This window comes from Staurois parvus, unplaced genomic scaffold, assembly GCF_062004578.1.
Source record: "Staurois parvus isolate SC_StPar_1 unplaced genomic scaffold, SC_StPar_1.0 ptg001039l, whole genome shotgun sequence".
Classification (NCBI taxonomy): domain Eukaryota; kingdom Metazoa; phylum Chordata; class Amphibia; order Anura; family Ranidae; genus Staurois; species Staurois parvus.
In genome coordinates, this window is record NW_028318835.1 from 1,488,098 (window position 1) to 1,509,530 (window position 21,433).

At 43.3% G+C, this 21,433-nt stretch overlaps 1 protein-coding gene across 2 annotated transcripts in view; it reads left to right on the top strand.

The window, feature by feature from the left end:
• Positions 1 to 21,433, top strand: part of POLDIP3 (DNA polymerase delta interacting protein 3) — a 322,558-nt gene that overhangs the window by 110,198 nt on the left and 190,927 nt on the right. The window lies entirely within an intron of this gene.

Sequence of the window (21,433 nt, forward strand, 5' to 3'; positions counted from 1 at the left end):
GACTGGGCCACTCCAGAAGGCGTATTCTGTGCTGTTGCAGCCATTGTTTTGTTGAATTACTTGTATGCTTTGGGTCATTGTCCTGTTGCATAACCCATCCTCTGCTGAGTTTCAGTTGGAGGACAGATGGTCGTACTTTTTCCTGCAAAATGTCTTGATAAACTCTGGAATTCATTTTCCCATCAATGACAACAATCCGTCCAGGCCCTGAGGCAGCAAAGCAGCCCCAAACCATGATGCTCCCTCCGCCATGTTTTACAGTGGGGATGAGGTTTTGATGTTGGTGTGCTGTGCCATTTTTTCTCCACACATAGTGTTGTGTGTTCTTCCTAAACAACTCCATCTTGGTTTCATCTGTCCACAGTATATTTTGCCAGTAGTGCTGTAGAACATCCAGGTGCTCTTTTGCAAACTTCAAACGTGCTGCAATATTCTTTTTGGACAGCAATGGCTTCCTCCGTGGTGTCCTCCCATGTACTCCATTCTTGTTTAATGTTTTCCTTATTGTAGATGTGTCAACAAAAATGTTAGCATGTGCCAGAGATTTCTGTAGGTCTTTAGCTGACACTCTGGGATTCTTCTTTACCTCATGCAGCATTCTGCGCTGTGCTCTTGCAGTCATTTTTACAGGACGACCACGCTTAGGGAGAGTAGCAACAGTGCTAAACTTTCTCCAATTGTAGACAGTCTGTCTTACCGTGGACACATGAACATCAAGGCTTTTGGAGATACTTTTGTAACCCTTTCCAGCTTTATGCACGTCAACAATTCTTGATCGTAGGTCTTCTGAGAGCTCTTTTCTGCGAGGCATGGTTCACATCAGACAGTGCTTCTTGAAACCAGTAACCCAAAACAGGTGTGTGTTTTTTAAGGGCAGGACAGCTGTCAGCAACACATCCAATATCATCACACTGACTGGAGTCAAGGTTGGCTCACTCCCGGCTCTAATTAACTCTGGGAGAAGTCATTAAGCTAGGGCCTCACATACTTTTTCCTCCCTGCACTGTGAATGTTTACATGTTATGTGCAATTAAACCATGGCAACATCTAATGTTTGTGTAGTATTATGTTCAGCAGACTGTGTTCTTCTATTGTTGTGACTTAGATGACGTTCAGACCACATTTTATGCCCAGTTCATGCAAAACTCCACGTAATCCCAAGGGGTTCACATACTTTTTCTTGCAACTGTAGATACTAGAGTTTACGCCATTTTTTGCTATACGCCGCTGCACTGGTTTAACTGACAATTACGTGGTCATGCAATGCTGTACATAACTTACATTTCTGTCATTTTTTATCCCCCCACAAATAGAGCTTTCTTTTGGTGGCATTTGATCACCTCCTGGGTTTATTTTTTGCACTATAAACAAAAAAGACCGAACATTAAAAAAAATATATTTTTTCATTTCTGTTATAAAGAATATCCAATAAACTCAAAGTATGTCATAAATTTAGGTCAAAATGTATTTTGCTACATGTCTTTGGTAAAAAAAATAAAAAATCCCAATAAATGTATGATAATTGGTTTGTGTGAAAGCTATAGAGTCTACAAACTATGGTATGGATACTAGAATTTACACAGCTTTTACTTTGTCTATTTCTTGAGGTGCTGAAAATCCAGGGCAGTACAAACACCCCCAAATGATCCCTTTTCGGAAAGTAGACACCCTAAGCTATCTGCTGAGGCATTTTGAGTCCATGGAAGATTTTTTTTTTTTTAATACAAAGTTGTTACTTTGTACTTTATATTGCTCATATATACCATGAATATATGTGGAATTACACCCCAAAACGTTTACCGAATATAGGGATACCACACGTGTGAGACTTTTTGGGAGCCTAGCCTCATTGTCACGTACCTGATAGGAGACTGAATTGACGAGGTCGGCCTCACTTGTGTCACTAGCCCTGACCCCGCTCATGTTGGAACAGAGGGAGTCTAGGGACCAGGGGGACAAGAGCACCAGATGTTTGCTTGCGACTCTTGCGGATGACGACCTTGGTAGGCAGGATATCCTCTGATTTGGGTACTGTAGAAATAGAGCAGGCAGGTACAGTGGATTGCCGGATGGACCACAGAGCCAGGTATGTAGCCAGGACACAGGACTGGAGTGGAGTCGTAGGATAGCCAGGGTCATAACAGTTTGGCTTTTTCCTTCTAATCCTGTACCACGCTGCCCAAGTCAGGATCAGAGCCAAAGTCAGGAACCGGGGGGGCAGGAGAGTACTCAGAGTCGGGTCAGGAACAAGCCGGGTCAGCACCAAAGGAATTGCACAGGAACAAGCAGGATACAGGGGGGAGCTGAAGACCAGTCAGCACTGAATCTAGGCAGAGGCGCACCTTAAATAGCCCATCTGGCGCCAATCTTCGCCGTGCGTGCATGTGCGCGATCGCGCATTCCTGCGTGCCTGCGCACAACCAGCAATTCTTCTGCGGGATCTCTTTCGTGCATGCGCGTTCCCGATCACGATTCTTCTTGCCGGAAATCCCTTACACTCATACAGGAGCCCAAAATCCAATGACCACTTTGAAAGCCTGCGTAACTTTCTCATTTCACTTCCTCACTACCTATCACAGTTTCAGAGGCCCTGAAATGCCAGGATAACACCCCTCCCCTACGACCCCTTTTTGAGAGAGTAGACACCCCAAGGAATTTAATAAGAGCTTTTTGCAGATCTAATTTATTTTGTTAGGTCTGACCGTTGCGTCATGGCGTCATTGGTTCCATCCCTTTGATGAAGTGCGTGCGCACGTAACGCGTAAGGAGCCCAGACGTCGTGACGCTACGCCGCCGGAGCCACATGGAGGCCTTACTACACTATGGGCATCCTTCCCTGACTCCTTGAGAGGAGTGCTTATTTTCAGAAGCCCTGTACCATGATCTAGGCACCGCACCAAGAGGTGGAAGTTCCTTCCATCCATCCCTTTTGAGGAGACCTCTGGTTACCTGGATCTGACTCATCTCTACTAAGTCCTGTTACCACGTGGAAGGGAGGATTACCCATGCTGACCAGACCTCTGATGAGGAATTTTATACAACGCTCATATCCGTTTAAATTTTGGTGAGTGCGCATTTCTATCATTCCCCACTGAGCACCACCATTTTCTGACTAGATATTACCTGGCACATTTCATAGACTTTATGGACATTTTATGATCTTATTCATTACTTCTAGTGCTGCACTGTTCTATATAATTTATTTTGTTGCAAGGTCTTCTAAAATAAAAAAATAAATGTTTGTTTTCTTTCTTCATTTTCCGAATGGGGGGGGGGCATCTCCTCCTGCTGCTGCTTGTAAAGCAATCCTGCAGCTAATTAGCCACTAGGATTGCTATTATATGAAAGCCGATTGCCAGCTGGAAAAAAACGATACCAGCTGCAGGCATCATCCTGGTATAACCAAAGTCCAGTGTTGTACCAGTATGTTGCTGGTCCTTGTTGGGTATATATGTTGTTTTTTTTTTTTTTTTTTTTTTTTTTTAATGCAGCCTGTGGTCTGAATGGGGAAAAAAAGAGGAGACCTCTCTACCAGAAAGGTGCGTGGTATTTCCACCATTAGAATATGCCGCACTGCATCCACCCACTTCCAGTGGTGGACATAAATGAAATGTTCTTTCAGATTCCTAACAGATTCTTCTATTCATATCGATCAATGTGGATGAAGAAATCTCTGCCATCTCTGCTATATAGCCACTGACCACCCCAGGCCCCCAGTGGTTTGTTAGAGAACCTTAGTGAACAAACAGCATCATGAAGGCCAAGGAGCACACCAGACAGGTCAGGGATAAAGTTGTGGATAAGTTTAAAGCAATATTTGGTTACAATCAAATATCCCAAGCTTTGAACATCTCACGGAGCACTGTTCAATCCATCATCCGAAAATGGAATGAGTATGGCTTAATTGCAAACCTACCAAGACATGGCCGTCAATTTAGGTAATTGACAGGCCGGGCAAAAGAGCATTAATCAGAGAAGCAGTCAAGAGACACATAGTAACTCTGGAGGAGCTGCAGAGATCCACAGCTCAGGTGGGATAATCCGTCCACAGGACAACTATTAGTCGTGCACTCCACAAAACTTGCCTTTATGAAAAATGGCAAGAAGAAAGCCATTGTTGGAAAAAAAGCCACACGAAGTCCCGTTTACAGTTTGCAAGAAGATATGTGAGGGACACAGCAAATATATGGAAGAAGGTGCTCTAGTCAGATGAGACCAAAATTGAACTTTGTGGCCTAAAAGCAAAACACTATATGTGGCGGAAAACGAACACTGTACATCACCCTGAACACACCATCTCCACTATGAAACGTGGTTGCAGCATCATGTTGTGGGTATGCTTTTCTTCAGCAGGGACAGGAAAGCTGGTCAGAGTTGATGGAAAGATGGATGAAGCCAAATATAGGGCAATCTTAGAAGAAAACCTGTTAGAGTCTGCAAAAGACTTGAGACTGGGGCGGAGGTTCGCCTTCCAGCAGGACAATGACCCTAAACATACAGCCAGAGCTACAATGGAATGGTTTGGATCAAAGCATATTCATGTGTTAGAATGGCTCAGTCAAAGTCCAGATCTAAATCCAATTGTGAACAGCAATTTTCAAGTCTTGCCACAGATTCTCCGACGATCTCCATCCATCTGACAGAGCTTGAGCTATTTTGCAAAGAATGGGCAAAAATTTCACTCTCTCTAGATGTGCAAAGCTGGTAGATATATGCCCAAAAAAGACTTGCAGCTGTAATTGCAACAAAAAGTGGTTCTACAAAGCACTGACTCAGGGGGGCTGAATACAAATGCACACTTTTCAGATATTTATTTATAAAGAAAAGTTTGAAAACAATTTATAATTTTCCTTCCACTTGACAATTATGTGCCACTTTCTGTTGGTTTATTACATAAAATCCCAATAAAATACATTTACATTTTTTGGTTATAACATACCAAAATGTGGAACTCTCCAAGGGTTATGAATACCTTTTTCAAGTCACTGTATGCATATTCTGAGAGCAAGACCCTTAAAAATAATTTTTTTATTTTTTATTTTTTAGCAATACTCGTGTTGAGGGTTAGGCCAAAAAAAAAACTTTACATTTGGAAACCATAATAGGCAAATGGTCTGGCAAGGTTTGAATTTGGGTTGATGGTGATAAATGTGTCTGTATACATTGCTTTGATCCACAATCAATTCATACAGCTCTTCCGTGAAAAACAGCTCCAAACAATAAAGGGGAGTATTTAAATTTGCAGATTCCGCCTGATATCCGGGTTGGGCAGTGAATGGGGAAGTGTGGATGCTGCAGAATTTGTGGGCTGCCAATCAGGATTTGCAAGCACATCCGGAAGAACATTATGGGCTCTAAGGGTCTGTCTTCAAATTCTTGGTGGCTGTGAGATACTACTTGTGTTAGCCACTGCACCAGCTTGTACTGCACTTATGGGACTCGCCACCTCACCAAGTGATACTGCTGTGCTGGTATGAAAAAGACCAGGATGTACTAGGCCACTAATGCTCACCAGTTCACCAAAAGGTAGAGCTGCACTAGTACTGGCACTCTGCTTCATATGAGAATCCTCGTGTAAGTGTAGGGACTAAACGTAGGTGGCGGGGCTGATCCTGCTAACACTGCATTTGTGGGGACACTGTACTATTGTGAACGCTGGCATAATGCTGATCTGATCAAAGATGTTGATCCGTTCAGATACTATACTAGCAATGGAAGGCTTATTGTGTGCAGTGAATATAAAAAGTTTACACACCCCTGTTAAAATGTCAGGTTTCTGTGATGTAACAAAAAATGAAACGGAGATAAATAATTTCAGAACTTTTTCCACCTTTTTAATGTGATCTATAAACCGTACAAATCAATTGATAAACAAACTGAAATCTTTTAGGGGGAGGGGGGGTTAAACATAAAAAATAAAATATGGTTGCGTAAGTGTGCACACCTTTAAACTAGTACTTTGTTGAAACACCTTTTTGATTTTATTACAGCACTCAGTCTTTTTGGGTATGAGTCTATCAGCATGACACATCTTGGCTTGGCAATATTTGCCCACTCTTCCTTGCAAAAACACTCCAAATCTGTCAGATTGCGAGGGCATCTCCTGTGCACAGCCCTCTTCAGATCACCCCACAGATTTTCGATCGGATTCAGGTCTGGGCCATTTCAAAACTTTAATCTTCTGGTGAAGCCATTCCTTTGTTGATTTTGGATGTATGCTTTGGGTCGTCATGCTGAAAGATGAAGTTCCTCTTCATGTTCAGCTTTCTAGCAGAAGCTTGAAGGTTTTGTACCAATATTGACTGGTATTTGGAATTGTTAATAATTCCCACCTTGACTAAGGGCCCAGTTCCAGCTGAAGAAATACAGCCCAAAGCGCGATGCTGCCACCACCATGCTTCACTGTGGGCATGGTGTTCTTTTGGTGATGTGCAGTGTTGTTTTTGCACCAAACATATCTTTTGGAATTATGGCCAAAAAGTTCAACCTTGGTTTCATCAGACATAACACCTTTTCCCACATGCTTTTGGGAGACTTCAGATGTGTTTTTGCAAAATTTAGCCGGGCTTGGATGCTTTTCTTCATAAAAAAGGTTTCTGTATTGCCACGCAACCCCATAGCCCAGACATAAGAAGTATACGGGAGATTGTTGTCACATCTACCACACAGCCAGTACTTGCCAGATATTCCTGCAACTCCTCTAATGTTGCTGTAGGCCTCCTGGCAGCCTCCCAGACCAGTTTTCATTTTGGAGGGCTTTCCAGTTCTTGGTAATGTCACTGTTGTGCTATATTTTCTCCACTTGATGACTGTCTTCACTGTGTTCCATGGTATATCAAATGCCTTGGAAATTCTTTTGTACCCTTCTCCTGACTTTTAACAATGAGATCCCTCTGATGCTTTGGAAGCTCTGTGTGGACCTTGGCTTTTGCTGTAGGATGTGAATAAGAAAATGTCAGGAAAGACGTACTAGAACAGCTGAACTTTATTTGGGGTTAATCAGAGTCACTTTAAATAATGGAAGGTGTGTACAGACTCCTATTTAATATTTTAAATGTGATTGCTTAATTCTGAACACAGCTACATCCCCAGTTATAAGAGGATGTGCACACTTATGCAGCCAAACCCCCCAAAATATTTCAGTTTGTTTTGTAAAGTTTGTATTTCAGTGAGTTGTAAAGTTTATAGGTCACATTTAAAGGTGGGAAAAGATCTGAAATTATTTATCTTTGTCTCATTTTATATCACAGAAACCTGACATTTTAGTTTCCAATGGTTTTTTTTTTATTGAATAGTTTTACAAAAACAAGTAGTACGAATAAACAGTGTACCATCATACATACAAATATAAGACACCGATGACAACAATTCACATGTAAGGCAAAACACATATTACAACCAGAGTGAGCGCAAGTATATCTCGCCTAACCAAAATATAAGGGACAATGCAGAATAAGGGAAAAGGAATAGAGAAAACAAAGAAAAGAATGGAAGAGAGGATCTGGATGAGGGACATTAACCACTAGCCTACAGGGCACTTATACCCCCTTCCTGCCCAGGCAAATTTCCAGCTTTCAGCGTTGTCACACTTTGACAATTGCGCAGTCATGCACCACTGTACCCATATGAAATTTTTATCATTTTTTTTGTGACAGAGCTTTATTTTGGTGGCATTTAATCACCTCTGGGTTTTTTATTTTTTCTTAAACCAAAAACCACTGAAAATTTTGAAAAAAAAAAACATTTTTTTCTTAGTTTTTGTTATAAAAGTTTGTAAATAAGTGATTTTTCTCTTTCACTGATGTGTGCTAATGAGGCTGTAGTGATGGACATTGATAGGCTGTACTGATGGACACTGATAGGTGGCACTGATGGGCACTGATGAGGAGGTACTTCTACTGATGAGCACTGAAAGGCAGCACTCATATATGGCACTGTTAGGTGGCACTGACGGGCACTGATAGACGGCATTGATGCACACTGATAGGCGGCACTGACTGGCACTGATAGGTGGCACTGACGGGCACTGATGGGTGACACTGAAAGGCAGCTCAGATGGGCACTGATAGGTGGCACTGATGGGCACTGGCAGGTGGCATGTATAAGCACTGACAGCTGGCACTGATGGACACTGACAGGTGGCACTGCTGGGGCTACACAGATCATCAGGGCACACTGGTCATCAGTGCTCTGATGATCTGTGTACATGTCCCCTCCGAGGAATGCCGATTACTGTCTCTCTGTCAGCTCGTGAGGAGAGAAATGCTGATAACCTGCATTTCCCTGTTTACATGTGATCAGCTGTGATTGGACACAGCTGATCATATGACCGAGCCGAGATCTTCGGCTCTTTCCGTTGATCGGTGATGCGTTGTATCCGAGGGACACAGCGCACCGCCGATAGCCGTGCTGCATCCCGGAGCAGGGCATGCGTGGTTAGAATGGGAGGACATCATATGACGTCCTCCCAGAACGAGAGAACCGCCTTGCACCCGTCGTACTATATGGCGGGCGGGAGGTGGTTAAAGCACAGAGATGTATTGAATCCATGGGTTCTGTGTGTCATCACATTTTAACTATTGTGCAGGATACAGGTGAGTTTGTCATTAACTATATTCCAGTTAAGTTTCTTTTTATCATCAAGTGGAATGGCCCATTTTGTTTCCCATGACTAGGTATAGAAACATAAAAAAACATGAAACATGTAGGTGATCAACTTATGGGATTTCTTGGGAACATTATCTGTAAATTTATGAAAGAGCGCCGTCTCCGGGGATCTGCGAATATTTATTCTCGTCACTGAATTTACAAAAGGAAACATGCAAATCCAAAATCTAGTTGCACTCGAACATTGCCACCAGATGTGATACACAGACCCCCATCTGGCCATAATGCCGGCAACACATTGCAGAAGCAGACAGATGCATCCTCGCAATCCAAGTAGGGACCAAATACCATCTCAACAAAGTTTTATAGTTTGCTTCAATTAGGGTAGCATTGATAGAAATTTTTGATAGTGCCAGAGCAATATCTTGCCAATCTGATAATTCATAAATCACGTTAAATCACGTTCCTAATGCTCCATATAAGGACGTTTACAGTTCGGATCAGTGGGGAGCGCATATACAGTACTGTGGAGACGGGGCCTCTTGGGAAATACCTATTCCTTCAAGAAAGTTCATAGGCGGTGAGCAAAGGTTATTCTTCCAATAAAGTAATAAGATAATGGTAGTGAGCGCTCTCTTGTATAGCAGCTGATACACTCAGGTAACCAAATAAAACCTTAAATGTACAATAAATAATAAAGTGCAGCGCTAGGATAAATAAAGATATGATCGCGGTAAAAACTGGATATGGATCCGTTTGTAAAGATATGCTAAATCCAGGAGTATGCCAATATCAATAATAAGATGCTTCGGAAAAATGGTAGGATTGCGCATTTACCAGATGCGGATTATGCACGTTAAAATATCCACCTCAGTAATTTAGGGTAGTGATGTATGGTACAGTCAGGTCCATAAATATTGGGAAATCGACACAATTCTAAAAATTTTTTGGCTTTATACACCACCACAATGGATTTGAAATGAAAATGCCCCAAGAACAAGCAGGAACTGAAGACAGTGGCAGAGCATCACCAGGGATGAAACCCAGCGTCTGGTGATGTCTATGCATTCCAGACTTCAGGCTGTAATTGACTGCAAAGGGTTTGCAACGAAGTATTAAAAAGTGAAAGTTTGATTTATGATTATTATTCTGTCCCATTACTTTTGGTCCCTTAACAAGTGGGAGGCACATATTCAAACTGTTGTAATTCCTACACCGTTCACCTGATTTGGATGTAAATACCTTCAAATTAAAGCTGACAGTCTGCAGTTAAAGCACATCTTGTTCGTTTCATTTCAAATCCATTGTGGTGGTGTCAGGGCTCCCGGGTGTGACCAGAGGTATGTGACTGACGCAGGGAAACGCAGACTTCAGATATGTTATAAACAATATAATTTATTAACACTAACAATACAAACAAACGCAGTGCAATACTAAAACATAACACAGTGAAAACAAACCAAACCAACCACCCACAGATAACAGTACATACAATGCAAGCGTCGTCAGGCAGGCCGGGTCAATATCAATCGGGCAGGTAGGTACAGGGGGAGCAAGCGGAGAATGGTCGGGGTCACAGGCCAGGTTCAGCAGGTAGCGGGCAGCGTGGTACAGAGGGTCAGGCAGAGGGATGGTCAGGGTCACAAGCCAGGGATCAGAACAGGAGAAGTCAGCAGAGGTCAGAATCAAGCAGGGTCAGCAACAAGACAGGAACAGGAACACAGGTTTACAAGACACAGGGCCCAGGAAAAACACACCAAGGCAGAGTCTGCAGGTCTGAATGTCCCTTAAATACACCAGTATAATTAGTTCCAGGTGTTTGACTGGCTGCAAGGTTGAGTCTCTGATTGCCGGGAGCACCCGCTGGCCAGCCCTGGTACTGCAGCTCATAAGGCAGGTGAGTCCCACTATTGCTGGCCAGTCCATTCCTGACAGGTGGTGTATAGAGCCAAAAATGTTAGAATTGTGTCGATGTCCCAATATTTATGGACCTGACTGTAGGTGTATATGGAATATCTGTCTAGGAATGGGCAGCTCTGCGGTCAATTGATGTCTGCTTAGCTCCAGAGGTCCCCTTTAGGATGGATAGGGTCAGCCACCTGTTTACAGGGATTCCCTTCCTCTGGATACTGGTTCAGACTCGTGCTCTCCACAGGTTCTGCAGGCTTAAAGGCTCCATAAAGAAGACGTAAGAAAAGTGCCCATAGTGTAGTATTGTCAAATCAATAAATTTATTTAAATCCAGAAAATGACAGTAAAGTGAAAAATGGATGCACTGATCATTAGTTAAGATGGCCGCCAGACCAACACGTGGCTCTGGCGGCGTGACATCACAGCGTGTTGATTTCTTTAGGCCTTTCGTGCCAAGCACGTCTTCCGAGGAAAATCAACACACCTATGACTGGTATAGCTGGGTTTATATAGCCTCGGCGCATGCGCCCTGCGCCGCCGCCATTTTGCTGAAGGGCGGCTAGTGCGCATGTGCATCGGCGCCATTTTGCTGTGGATTTTTTAATGACAGCCAAGTAAATGTACTCAGCTGTGGGTTATCTCTTGTCAGAAGCCTGGAAACCGGCTAAAATAATAAAGTGCATTATGCAGGATGATAAATTTGAGCCACTAACCCTTTGCATGAGATTAGTGCCATACATACACAAGGAATGTGGGAATGAAAAATTATGTAAGCCAATCAACCTAGATTACATCTAATTAGAGGGATAGTGTATACCTCAAGCATATTACAACCAGGTAAGCATCCCCAGTATGTGTATATTATGATACACTTTATCGCAAGAGTGCAGTACAGGTAATAAAATGAAATGGATATAAACCAAATTCAGTAAGTAATTGAATAAAAATTTTTATAAAAAAGCCGGCATTAAAACGGGGAGATAAAAAGATCCATATAAAATGACCGTCCAACAAAGCATGTATATAAATATAGATGGATAGATAGAGATAGATAGATAGATAGATAGATAGATAGATAGAGATATTGTCAAGGTATATGGGCCCGGCCATTTATCAATTCCTGCTTACTGATCTGGAGTGTCACAATATGAGTTCTCTGCCAGCCCAGTTATTAATCCCCAGGTATTAATTCCTTGTTCCTAATCCCTCCTAGCCATAGGAAGAGCTTCCTCCAATTAGTATTCACTCCTGTGTGCCAAAGGCCCCTAGCTGTAATTAACTCGCCCCTCCACAAAATGTCCTAAATTCAATTAGTGTATACATCCCTAATTAGTGCCTTACTTTTGTGTTAATGTATTTCCCCCACTAATTATCCTGCCCAACCAGTCCTTTCTGTGTACAGCCACAAATTAAATTACTGTAGTTCCATTCTCTTCGTTGTCACCTGCTAATGACCCCCCTCTGCCTCTCATCCTGCTCAGGGGGTTTAAGAGGCCAGTGCTAGTCTCTCTAGTAGTGCCATTCTGCTGGGCAACCATTGAGGGGTCCAGCTGGACTCTAGTGGCCCCTCGGCTCTGCCTGAGCTCCATTGGAGGAAGGGGAATCCCAGAAGCTACATCAGCCCTGCTTGGAACGCTGTCAGCTCTGCCTGAGACTATCGCATCAGCTTTGCATGAGTGTATGCTTCCCTTGTGCTATCTGACTGCTTTTTTACTGCCTCTTGGATTACAAATTGCTGTGGAGCCTTTAATTTTGCCCACCAGGGCTGGATTACAAGTATTTTGGACTCTCCCTGCACTATTCCTCATTGAGTGACTGTTGTCTGTTTTAAATAAAGCTTTAAGTGTTTGCCGTCTGCCTTGGGACACAATATAGAGGTGGATCTCAACTGCTTTATTGTCAATAAAGCAGTTGAGATCCACCTCTATATTGTGTCCCATGAGGTATAAGATGCCCAGTTCATATACCCAATTGGTCTCCAACTGCAAGACCGCACGTTTGTTGTAAATACCTCTCCAGTGCGGGGTGACAATATCTATCTCCACAAATCTAAGAGAGGTAGGGTATCTTTTATGATGTAGTCTGAAATGCTTAGATAGGGAATGTTCTTTAAAGCCCTGCTTGATGTTGTAGACATGTTCGTGAAGGCGGTCTCTGTCTCCTTGTTGTGCGACCAACATATTGCTTATTAGAGGGACATGTGAGCATGTAGACAACATGCCTACTATTGCAAGAAAGGAAATTCTTAATTTTGTAGGATCTACCTGTGGTGTTCGAAGTGAAGGAATCTATTTTCCGTTTTCTTATACTATTACATCTACAGATCACACATCTATTACAGGGATGAAACCTATTTAAACTGGAAAACAATGAAATAGTTTTGGGTGGATCTACAATGTTAGGCGCCAAGCGGTGTCTAATGTCTGTCACTGTCAGGGCTCCCAGGTATGACCAGAGGTGTGTGACTGAAGCAGGGAAACGCAGACCTCAGATATGTTATAAACAATATAATTTATTAACACTAACAGTACAAACATAAACGCAGTGCAATACTAAAACATAATACAGTGCAAACAAACCAAACCAAACCACCCACAGATAACAGTACATACAAGCAAGCGTCGTCAGGCAGGCCGGGTCAATATCAATTGGGCAGGTAGGTACAGGGGGAGCAAGCGGAGAATGGTCGGGGTCACAGGCCAGGTTCAGCAGGTAGCAAGCAGCATAGTACAGAGGGTCAGGCAGAGGGATGGTCCGGGTCACAAGCCAGGGATCAGAACAGGTAGCAAGCAGCGTAGTACAGAGGGTCAGACAGAGGGATGGTCAGGGTCACAAGCCAGGATCAGAGCAGGAGAAGTCAGCAAAGGAACAGAAACAGGATGCAGGACAGATACAGGGCCCAGGACAAACACAACACCAAGGCAGAGTCTGTGGGTCTGGCCATCCCTTAAATACCCCAGCATCATCAGTTCCAGGTGTTAGCTGGCTGCAGAGTTGAGTCTCTGATTGCTGGGAACACCCGCTGGCCAGCCCTGGTACTGCAGATCAAAAGGCAGGTGAGTCCCACCATTGCTGGCCAGTCCATTCCTAACAGTCACCTTGCAAAAAATTATTTCCGGTTACTCAGGTAGGATATTTATAAGTACCGGGTCCGTTTTCAGAATATCCCAATTCCTTTTAATAATACCGCTAATAGCTCTATGCTGTATGGAATAAGTAGTAATGAATGGACAGACACGAGTCTTAACTGTGTCAATTAACATTTGGTCCCTATCTAAGCCAGCTACATTTTCGAGAGTAACTTCACTATAACCTTTTCTATAAATCTATTCTTAAGAATAATAGCTTGTGAGTGATAATCGTCAATATTTGTACAATTCCTACTGTTTCTGGTAAGCTGGCCTTTCGGAATACTGGCTAGCCACAAAGGATGGTGGCAACTGTCCATAGGGATATAGCTATTCCGGTCTGTTTGTTTGAAAAACGATTTTGTAGTGATTTTTCCATTAGAATTCATTAAGGTAAGATCTAAAAAGTTGATCTCCAGTTTACTGAAGGTATATGTCAAACTAATATTAAGACTATTATTGTTTAAAGTGCTGAAGAAATTGGCCAAAGACTGCTCATCCCCATTCCATAAGAGAAGAATATCATCAATATACCTTTTTGTATAGTAACAATTCCGGCCAATCTCTTGCATATATAAGGTCTTTTTCCCAATAAGCCATAAATAGATTAGCCAAACTCGGGGCAAATTTGGTCACCATGGCCACTCCCTTAATTTGTAGTTAGTATTTTTTGTTGAACCAAAAATAATTTTTTTGCATTGCAAACTCCAGGAGGTTTAAAATGAACTCCTTTTGTGCCATGGGTAAAGTGCTATAGTGCGTGAGGAAGAAATCAGCTGCTTCCATACCATCTTTTTGACAGTGTCACAGCTGCTCCCCCCCACCGTCTCCCGTTCTGCCACGGCTCTTTGAAGCCGAGCCGTGCAGGATGCGGCCCCTCGCACCTCTGCCACTATCTTGTCCCCATCCGGCGAGGCCGGAGGAGACGGGATAGTGAGGTTCACACCTCTCTACGGAGAGGTGCGAGCCTCCTGCATAGATGAGAGGGATCACGGTGACAGCTGACACCGCAAGATCCCTGTCATCAGCATTGCAGATGTCCCTGGACAAAGGTTGCGGTCACGAGAAGCACGGCCCGTGTCCAGGGGGCGTGCCTTGTTGCTGAGCGACGAGGCACTCCGCCTCCGGCCCGCCCCAGTTGCCAGGACGACCGGAGAATGTCCTGCATCAGCTTAAGAGGCTGATGCCGGGCTCCCCGATCATCCATTCTGCTGTGCAGTCATGGAGGGAGCCCCAGCTGCGGTGGGACCCTCGTGCCCAGACTCTGCCTGACACCCCCAAGGCTGGGGGGAGATCGCCCACACCTGCCTGAGACCCCAAGCAAAGGTGGGAGATTACCTGCCAGCTGCCTGAGCCCCCCATGCCTAGGGGGAGATTGCCTGCTACCTGAGACCCCAGTCCAAAGGGGGGAGACCGCACAAGCCAGCCTGCCGGAGACCCCCAAGCCCAGGGGTAGATTGCCTGCTGCCTGAGACCCCAGTCCAAAGGGGGGAGACCGCACAAGCCAGCCTGCCGGAGACCCCCAGCCCAGGGGTAGATTGCCTGCTGCCTGAGACCCCAGTCCAAAGGGGGGAGACCGCACAAGCCAGCCTGCCGGAGACCCCCAGCCCCAAAGGGAGAGACCCCTCGCCTGTCCCGGACCTCCAACAGGTACCTGTGTCTTAATTTCTTATCCCTGGGAGACCGGACACCCTGTCGGAGCCGTGGGCATATGCTTTCCCCTGTTTTACCTGAACTGTCCCTGTGATGAGCCCCTAACCCCACTGTTGGATTACAATCTGCTACAGAGACTTTTTCTTTGCTCTTGATACTGGACTACAAGTGTTTTAGCCCTTCCTTGCTGTCCCCCTACTGGCGAGATCACCCTCCCTGCCATTTTCCCATTGAGTGACTGTCATTTTGTTGTCTCAATAAAGCTTTGTGCGTTTGCCATCTCCTGTGTGTTCTGTCCTGCCTACCCTCCGTCACAGTTAGTATATAAAGATGCTACATCAGCGGTAACCAAATATGTGGCTGATGATATAGTGACATCCTTAATTACGTTTAGGACTTGTTTCGTGTCCCGAAGATATGAAGGTGTCTGTGTAACAAGTGGCTTAACCCTTTGAGGACCATAAGATTTTGGAACGCAAAAAGAATCAATTTTTTTGTTTTTAAAGTTCGTACACTTCAGTTGCTGTAACTAAGCCATTTCATGAAATAATAGGCAAAAAGCTAGATCCATTTGTTTGTTGATAAGAACTAATATTTTGACTCAAACCAAAAAAAAAAGTTTTAAGTTCTTAATCAGATGATATACGCAATTAAAAACATGGGACAAATACGTCCCTTGGTCCTCAAAGGGTTAAGGTAATCGCTGTATTCACCAATTTTGCAGCACAGAGACCCTGTGCCGCTGACAATAGGTCTGCCTGGCGGTTTGATTGGGTGTTTATGAATTTTTGGTAAAATGTAAAACGCGGGTAATTTTGGTGCCACTGGGCATAAAAAGGCTTTTTCTTATTTAAAATCTTATTATCGAAACCGACTTTGATAATTTGTTTCAAGGCGTGTTTAAAAACTGGAAGGGGATCTTTGGGAAGAAGAGAGTAAGTGGTTTTATCACTTAAAATATTGCATACCTCCTGAGATATAATCACTCTTGTTCAGAATGACCACCCCTCCACCCTTATCCGCAGGTCTAATAACTAAATCCTTCTTCTCAAGAAGGGACTTCATAGCTTTATTAGTGCCAGCCCTATCATATGGCTGCTTAATTGGTACAGTTGCCAATTCTTTCAGGACTTTTTCCTTGAAGAGGTTAATGTAAGAGTGTGACTGCAGAGGGGGGTTATAGGTTGATGGTTAGAATGAACAAAGTGACTAGAGGAAGTGTCTGCAGAGATAAGGTTGCTGGCAAAGTGCCTTTTCAGAGATAGTTGTCTCGTAAGCTTATGCACATCTACAGTGGGCATCGAAAGTTTGGGCACCCCAGCTAAAAGTTTGTATTAATGTGCATAAAGAAGCCAAGGAAAGATGGAAAAATCTCCAAAAGGCATCAAATTACAAATTAGACATTCTTATAATATGTCAACAAAAGTTAGATTTTATTTCCATCATTTACACTTTCAAAATAACAGAAAACAAAAAAATGGCGTCTGCAAAAGTTTGGGCACCCTGCAGAATTTATAGCATGCACTGCCCCCTTTGGAAAGCTGAGACCTGCCAGTGTCATGGATTGTTCTCAATCATCGTCTGGGAAGACCAGGTGATGTCAAGCTCAAAGGTTTTAAATGCCCAGACTCATCTGACCTTTCCCCAACAATCAGCACCATGGGTTCTTCTAAGCAGTTGTCTAGAAAACTGAAACTGAAAATAGTTGACGCTCACAAAGCTGGAGAAGGCTATAAGAAGATAGCAAAGCGTTTTCAGATGTCAATATCCTTTGTTTGGAATGTAATTAAGAAATGGCAGTCATCAGGAACAGTGGAAGGTAAAGCAAGATCTGGAAGACCAAGAAAAATATCAGACAGAACAGCTCGCAGGACTGTGAGAAAAACAATTCAAAACCCACGTTTGACTGCACGATCCCTCCAGAAAGATCTGGCAGACACTGGAGTTGTGGTACACTATTCCACTATATAAAGAGATACTTTTACAAATATGGTCTTCATGGAAGAGTCATCAGAAGAAAACCTCTTCTACGTCCTCACCACAAAAATCATCGTTTGAACTTTGCAATTGAACATATAGACAAGCCTGATGCATTTTGGAAACAAGTTCTGTGGACCGATGAGGTTAAAATTGAACTTTTTGGCTGGAATGAGCAAAGGTACGTTTGGAGAAGAAGGGGCACAGAATTTAATGAAAAGAACCTCTGTCCAATTGTTAAGCATGGGGTTGGAACAATCATGCTTTGGGGTTGTGTTGCAGCCAGTGGCACAGGGAACATCTCACGAGTACAAGGAAAAATGGATTCAATAAAATTTCAGCAAATTTTGGATGGTAACTTGATGCCATCTGTGAAAAAGCTGAAGTTAAAGAGAGGATGGCTTCTACAAATGGATAATGATCCTAAACACACCTCGAAATCCACAGGGGATTACATCAAGAGGCGTAAACTGAAGGTTTTGCCATGGCCTTCACAATCTCCTGACCTCAACATAATTGAAAACCTATGGATAGACCTTAAAAGAGTAGTGCGTGACAGACAGCCCAGAAATCTCAAAGAACTGGAAGACTTTTGTAAGGAAGAATGGGCAAAGATACCTCAAACAAGAATTGAAAGACTCTTGGCTGCCTACAAAAAGTGTTTACAAGCTGTGATACTTGCCAAAGGGGGCAGTACAAGATATTAACTTTGCAGGGTGCCCAAACTTTTGCAGACGCCATTTTTTTGTTTTCTGTTATTTTGAAAGTGTAAATGATGGAAATAAAATCTAACTTTTGTTGACATATTATAAGAATGTCTAATCTGTAATTTGATGCCTTTTTGGAGATTTTTCCATCTTTCCTTGGCTTCTTTATGCACATTAATACAAATTTTTAGCTGGGGTGCCCAAACTTTCGATCCCCGCTGTATATACGCTTGGAATTTATTAAGTTTATTGGCTGGGGCATATTTTAGGCCCTTGTCCAATAAATTGAGTTCGTCCTTAGTAAATTCATTATTGCTCAAATTAAAAATGCCTTTGCCTGCTAGAGTCTTGGTTTCTTTGTTGTGTCTGTTACATTGTTTGCCCCCTCTCTTTCCCCTATAGTGTTGTTTCTCTTCCGGACCCTTACTTCCCCTAAAAAAAAAAGCTGTTGTGTGTTAACTTTGTAGTTATTCTGTATATTCTCCTTTGGGGTGGAAGGGGGTGCTCTCTGGGTTTGACATTGAGGTCTATTATGTGGACCTTTTTTCTTTTTTGTCCTTAATAGGGTTGTGGTGCCCTTTGTCCATTCTTTGGGGAAGGTTGGTATTGGGTATGAAAAGACTGATAGGGTGGAGGTCCTGGATATGTAGTGTGATGATAAGGTTTGTTCTGGTATCCAGATGCAGAGTTCCTATTGTGTGTGGTATTTCTACCTGGATGCCACTGGTGGTCTCTTGAACCAATGTTTTCATCTTGAAAATCAGGTAATGGCTCAAACCTATTTGAAACAGGAATATCAAACCTTTGTCTGTGTCCAGTGTTTCTATTTTGTCTTGCTGGGGACCCATAGTAACCATTGGAGGTATGGGAGATATGGTAGGAAGGATGAAAATCGCGTTTGCGATTGGGAGGTGCTGGGGTAGGAGTGGAAGGAGCTAGAGGTGGTTCCCTAGATTTTTGCCATTTGAAAACCACCTGTTCTTAATAGTCCTTCACATCCCTCCAATAGAGGCAACACCTCATTATCTTTCACGATCATTTTTCTTTTTGTTCCACCCATCAAAATATCTGGCTCAATGGGTATGCAAATTGAGATGTACTTTCACCAACCAATGCAGCAGAATCTTGACCATGATTCACAAGGCATCTCCTTCATTCAGTGTTCAGGAAACTGGGTATAAAATCTCTCAATAAGCTGTTTCCACAGAGTTCTCATTGTGTTGGAGGTGTCAGGAGGAGGAGGGCTCCATGCTCCATGTCTTTTGGCTGTGTAAGAGATTACAGGACTTCTGGTCCCAAGTGAAACACTGGATTTTTAAATTCACTGATATCCAACTGTAAATGATCCAGTGGCTTTTCTTTTACATTTGACGGCAAGATATAAACTGTCGATTTCGATCCATCTTTTCACTGCAGTGAAGGCATGTCTATCTGCCTGCTGGAAGCACACTAAAGAGTGTTTCAATAAAACGTGGTTTTGTTTTTTTATTCTCCTGTTATCTTGAATATTGTCTGCTCGTAGGCTCCCAGACATGAAATCATTCGCCAGTCCTAGCTGTAGTTCCTTATTCATGCTTTCGGTGTCTTGTCGCCCCCTCCAGTTTTGTTCCCCCTGTAGCAAACTAGCTCATCAGAGTTGGAGCGGAGTTCTCCTTTTTCCCTTTTTTCTCTTTTTATTCGAGATATTTCTCATTCCTCAGCCTCATTCCCTACCCCCCTGCAGTCCTGAGAGGCAAACGTTATCTCCTGACAGATGGTGTGGGTCAACCAGGTTAAGACATCCTGAGTCCAGGTGCCAGGCAGTCTGCTGAAGGGTAACCTTCGTCACCCAAAACTGTGTAGGCCCACACATCATAAAACTGACCAGCAATTAATTGAACATTCCTCAGGTCAACTGTGTGTTTCATGTCATGGATTATGAAGCTGTTAGTTTTAACTGAGAGTCCACTGACATTCTGCCCAACATATTGTATTGTGCAGACGCAGAGCCACCCCCCCCTTGCCAGGTGGGGGGAATTTTTAAAAAGGGACAGGCTGCAAGCCTAAGAGTTAGAGTTTTATACAGATCTCCCAGCTAACATCGAAGGCGGAGATAAAGAATCGTCCTGCTCTGCAACTTGGATCTGCAAACCCAGGCTAAGGGCAAGTAACTTAACCCTGTAATCTTCTTCCTAATTATCTCTTTGCTGTGTCTTTATATACATAAATATATATTTTTGTGACATCACATTGTAAATATTTTATTGCACCTGTTTAACACTTTCAGAAAGAAAGATTTATTACTAAAAGTCAAAATGTTTTTAAGCGCTTACCTGCAATTCACGAATTCCTGCCTTTTGAAGAGACGCTACTGTTTGTTTACTTGTATTTCTGACAGAGTCCGTCTTCTCTGTACATTTCAAGACGGTGGTGGCAGTAGAAGGGTTAGTTGCGTAATTAACCCGACCCAGTAACAAGCGCATTCAGGCTGCAGGCACCGATTGTAGCCCATTAGCTGGACAATAGCTGTGCAGGGTGCAGCTGGGTGGGGCCTTGTTATGCACGTCACACCGCGGTTTTAGATCGGCCGGTCCTTCAATCACGAGTTTGGTGAGAAGGTCTGGGGTCTGACGCCGTGGGCGTGACGTATTACAGTTAGTCGCGGTCGTGCGATTGTCGCATGTTTGTGGCGGCGACCGTGGATCCGTGACACCCCCCCCCCCCTTTTTTTTTTCTTATTGCCATTAGGCCAGACTGGGCTGTTTGGAAGGAGCACTGGAGCTGTGGTTGCTGCACATTTTTCAGTCATGCTGTTTGGCTAGGCTAGTTGCAATGACAGTTTCCTTCCTAAAGCCATGTGAATAGGTTTGTTTTCAAAGAGAGAATTCTTGCTTTACTGTTGTACACTTTTGGTTTGTCTAGTGCATTTTGGGCCATTGACAGTTGTATGTGTTTCTATTGTTTTTTTGAAAGCTGATAATCTATCACTGTGACAGTTTTGAGATCACATGTAGCAGTCGCCTCAGGGATACCACTATTTTATTATATTTCTGAGATTGCAATTCTCGATCGTCATGATGCAAATGTCACTGCATGAGACACTGAACCTGTTGAAAGCAAGGAGTCTCAAGGTGGAAAAGCTTCTATATCTATCATGGCATCAGATGTGAGAGTGGACACCTCAGCTTGCACATTTCAGACAGTATGGCTGTATTACTTTTATGGAGGGAATTATCTTACCGAGTAGCTAGTGTCTCCTTTCTAGTGGTCAGGAAGAGCAAGAAAACTGACATCCCTGCAGGAGAGCTCAGAGTTAGTGACATATATAAGGGTAGTCTTCTTTGTCGCTATCTAGTAAAGAAGTTATCCCAGCTTAGGCCTAGTCAATTGGCAGTAGAGATGCATACTTCGGAGGGAGAGGGGGATTGTGGAGGTTGGATTGTTGTGCTTTTTGTTTGAATAGTGTGCAGG